Below are 4,794 nucleotides of genomic sequence, written 5' to 3' on the forward strand. Positions count from 1 at the left end.
CTTCTTTGTGTTTGGTGTATACTACCTATATTGAAATCTGAATGCCTTGACTTTATGCAAAGCCAATCTCACTGTTAATGCTAAATCACATATGACTCCATAAGCCCAATGGATATTTGTTAATTTGTTTCCACAATCTTTATTCCTATTTGTTTCACAAAGAGTTAGCCATCTTGATCATAATTAAAAAAAACTTTTAATCCTTTGAGAGAGCCCTCTTAGGCTAAGGAGACTAAGTCTTAGCTAAAAGATTGGTTTGAAACAGTTACTTGAAGTCTTCCTGGTCTGCAGCCTTCCAGGGCCTGATTTTGAGATAACACATCCTATCATATTTTTTATTTATAAAAGTACTTTTGGAGTATGACCACAGTTTTCTCCACACCAAAGTGTCATGAAACTCAACTATAGTGCGCCTCCCAAATCAGCTTGGCATGCTCGCTTTAAGGAACACAATGGTGGCCCAGGTAGCATAATAATGTATCATGGAGGTGGAAATCGGGAACTTTCTTGCCATCCACTAGCATCTAGTATGTGGTGGTGAACTCTAGATCATTTTTGTATAGTTTAAGCCATCCAGAGGTCTCGTGGCCACACGAGTTGAGAACAATAGTCAATGTTGCAACTGGGGTTCGATTGACGCCCTCTGCAACATGGTTGGTGTTACCCTTTTGTATTTAATGTTCAAGTGGAATTGTTGCAGATATGTAGACCACCTATGATGGTGATCGTTCTGCAACTTCCCTTGTGTTCATATAACGTAAAGAGGTCGTTGATCGTTGTGGATGATTGTCTCCTTTCCAAGAATGTAATGTTTCCATTACAGGCAAGCTTGCACAATAGAATACATCTCTTTATCATAGGTGGGATACTTTCGAATTGTATCAGAAAGTGTCTCGTTATGATAGACCACTGGATGCTCATGTTGGGTTAGGATTGCACTAATAACATAATCAGAGGCATCTATCTCAATTTCAATTGGTTGCTACATGTATAGCAATGTGAGTACATGTGTAGAGTAGAGGCGGTGCTTTAGTTCAATGAATGCCTTCTATTGGGACTCGAACCAGGAAAACTTTTATTTCACTCCGCCCTTGGTAATGTGACTAAAAGGCCATGTGATATGGGAGAATCCCAACACGAACCTTTGATAAAATTTTGCAAGGCCCAAAAGGATGTGAAGCTCTATTAGAGTGGTCGGGGCTGGCCAATCTCAAATGAATTGGATCTTAGCTGGATCCAGATGCATGCCTTGCTCATTTATGATGTAACCTAGATATTGTACCTGGCTCATGCCAAAGGTGCATTTCTGCAAGTTGGCACAAGGTTTGTATTGTCGCAGGGTTTGAAGGACATATCTAATGTGTTGCAAGTGCTCCTCCCAACTCTTATTGAAGATGAGGTTGTCTTCTGGATAAACAACCACAAACAAGTTGGTGAAGGGTCATGAGATGTCATCATCAACCTCATAAAAGTAGAAAGGGAATTTGTCAACTCGAAGGGCATGACTCAATATTCAAGAATGCCTTCCTTGAATTTGAAGGCGATCTTCCATACATATGTGGGCTTTATTAGAACCTGGTGATAGCCAAACTTCAGATCTATCTGACCAAAATACTTGACCGCCTTGAGTTGGTCTAGAAGGTCATCAATTTGTGGCATTGAATACATTTTCCAAATAGTGATTTTGTTTAGTGGTTGATAATCAATGTAGAGCCTCCAAATCACATCCTTCTTCTGTACTAGTATAATCGGTCTCCCACAAGGCGAGGAACTTGGTTGGATGTGCCATTTTTGCAGCAACTCCTGGATCTATCGCTTGATCTCTTCATTTTCCAGAATGGAGCAGTGGTATATCGGCCCACTAGACAGAGGTGCTCTAGGAGTCAGATCGATCAAATGCTTGACCTGATAGTGCAAGGGTACCCCTGTGGATGAGAAGAAGATGTCCTTGTATTCTTCCACGACATTTTCCACTTGCTTCTGCTACGTGGAGGAACCCTTCCTGGGGGCCATGGATGTGGCCATGATCTTCTCATTACTTTGAGAGTGAATCCAAAAGAAAATAAATTTCCTAGTCTGGGAGATGATCTCATTACATTGCTTAGCATAGATCAAATATATGGTGATAGGCTGAGCTACCTCCAATATTTTATATAACTTGTTGCCCAAAGAAATAGTAATAGTGTGAGGCCTAGACTCATACACAACATGACGCTTCCACAAGTATGGTTGGCATAATAATACATCACAAACTTTAAGAGAAACAAAATCACATAGTACCTCATCCACGAAGGGCTTGATGTTGTAGGAAATGCAACACTGCTGGCTGATGCGAAGATCTTGTCCTTGGTGAAGCCACCCGATGGTGTACAGTTGTGGGTGTGGTGTGCTCAGTAGGCCCAACCACTTCATGACCTCTATTTAAATGAGGTTCTTTTGGCTTCCGCTATCAACAATGAAATACAACGAAGAATCCTTCACCCAGATCTGTGAATGGAAGAGCTACCCCCCCCCAGTGGATCTTTGGGCTCAATCTTCTAGACCTTAGTGGTTGCAATGGTGACATTGGGCTCCACATCAATAATCTGATTCCCTTTGTCATTCTCCTTGTCAGGTTCTAATTAGAGTCAGAACATGCATCTGAATCTGATGCCTTCTTCTTGGCCACCAGTGACTACTTGGCTCAGCACTCACTTGTGTTGTGAGTGGGGCTCTTAGGAACTCACACCACTTTCCTATGTCCTTCTTTGTCTTCATGGTGTTGTTCTTTTCTTGCGGCTTCGAAAAGTTGTCTTGGGTCACCCCGCCTTAGATTTATATCTTTATTCTGTGGTTTGGGGGTGCCTTTCTCTTGCTTCAGATTCATAAATCCAAAGTCTTGCTTCTTTTGTTTAAATTTTTGCTCAATCTTGACAGCATATTGATAGGCGATGCCAAGTGAGTAGATGTCTAGGAACTCCATCTCATCCTGGATGTATTTGTATAGATAGGCACGATATTTGAGTACCATAAGTCGCTCAAAATATTTTATACCCAACTTTGTGCAAAGGGTATGAAAAGTATTTGTGAACTCTAACATGCCTTCATCCCTTCCTTGCTGCAATGTTGACCACCTTATGTACTTATCTTCATCGCTCCAGACAAGGTAATATTATTCCTTGATGGCATCTTGGAAAGAATTCTAAGTGGGTACAACTGGAAAACTTGAGGCTTCTCTCTTGTCCCTTTGTTCACATTAGGTTTCCTACAAGTCCTTGACGTGGGGGCGAATTTGAGGAGTGCAAACGTAATCTTTTCCCTATTGGAAAAATCATGAGCCAAAAAATATCCTTCCAACATATTTAACCATTTATTTATGACATTTGCATCTATTTGGCCTACAAATATGGGAATGTCAAAGTTGACTTGTACCTTAAAGGAAGTGGCACCTCCATAGTGGTTTCCAGATGAAGATGTGTCGCTTGTGGGCACCCACCAAAGGATCTGGGCAAATTTTTCCATCATCACGTTCCTTTGTCACTTGAGGGCTTCTTTGAGCAATATTTTGAAAGGATCTCCCACTCCCTCATCTTTATTTTCTTCCACCAAGGGAGGTCCTTGGGTTCGGAGAGGTCGGTCTTGCAAAGGTTCAACCAGTTTGAGCCCTAACTCCTTATACCCTGACCTCGTTGGGGACATGCACAAAAATACAGAGAAAGAGCAGATCGCTTTGATACCATTGATCCAAATTTATGAAGGAATAAAATGAAATACAGGTATAAACGTAAACACAGAGATACAATGAAAATATAACTTCTATCCATTAATAACAAATACTAAAAATTGTTTACCTGCAGAATGGAAATAAACTAGCTCAGGCGATGGTAGCTTATCTATGAGAAGAGATGTGGTAGATACATGGCTCCTGAATTGTGTTACAATGAGGCTCCAAGACCTATTTATTATTGAGAAACAATGGAAAATCCAAAACATCAAAAAACCTAAGGAGTTGAAGCGCCAAAATTTTGTGGGCCTCGTTGGGGTAAATCGGTACATCAACTTCTCAGGGTCATAACTTTGGCATACGATCTCGATTTGATGCGTACGATACCTCGTTAGAAATATTTATCTGAGGACTACAACTTTAGACTACAAATGTTGATCAAACACTTGTGTTTGTCCATTTTCCCCAAAAAAACATCATTTAGGGCCTCAAAACAACTTCGGAAGTTTAGGACCCTAAAAACTACCAAAAGTAGTAAATTGTGCTACAATTAAGGAAAAAAAATGGTGTGGGTCCAAGTGGAATAGGTAGGTGGCCACCAATATCCACTTGGATCACTAATATATGGTCAGGTGGCATGTGGAAGTCCCTGACTTGGTTGGCATTTTCATATGTTAATAAGAGTTATTTTCCTAGTGATTTATGAGCATTTGTACTGGTTATCATGTTGACATTATGGTTGATTCGCCATGGTTTTCTATGTTGGTTATTTTCTGGTTATATGGTTATATAATGTATGCTATCTATGGCTCTTATCATGTTTTGATAAGTTAATGATTGGTTAATGAATGCATGGGCTAACAAGTGTTTTTGCAGCTAGCTAGAGAGGGCATAGGGCCTTCTTGGTGATTCTCAGACGAAGATTATCAGTTTATGATCATATATGCATTCATGACTTGTAGCTTACATGTTTACATATGTTTTAAGAAATGTTTGATGTGTAGTAGGAAGTCTAGGGAAAGTTTTTGCTTCAAGTTTGAATGCTTGGCATTATTGACATGTTAATCATGATTATGGGAAGTTACAGGTAG

Source organism: Pinus tabuliformis, chromosome 8, assembly GCF_031772625.1.
Source record: "Pinus tabuliformis cultivar Carrire ecotype Pingquan chromosome 8, CPIR1, whole genome shotgun sequence".
Lineage (NCBI taxonomy): Eukaryota > Viridiplantae > Streptophyta > Pinopsida > Pinales > Pinaceae > Pinus > Pinus tabuliformis.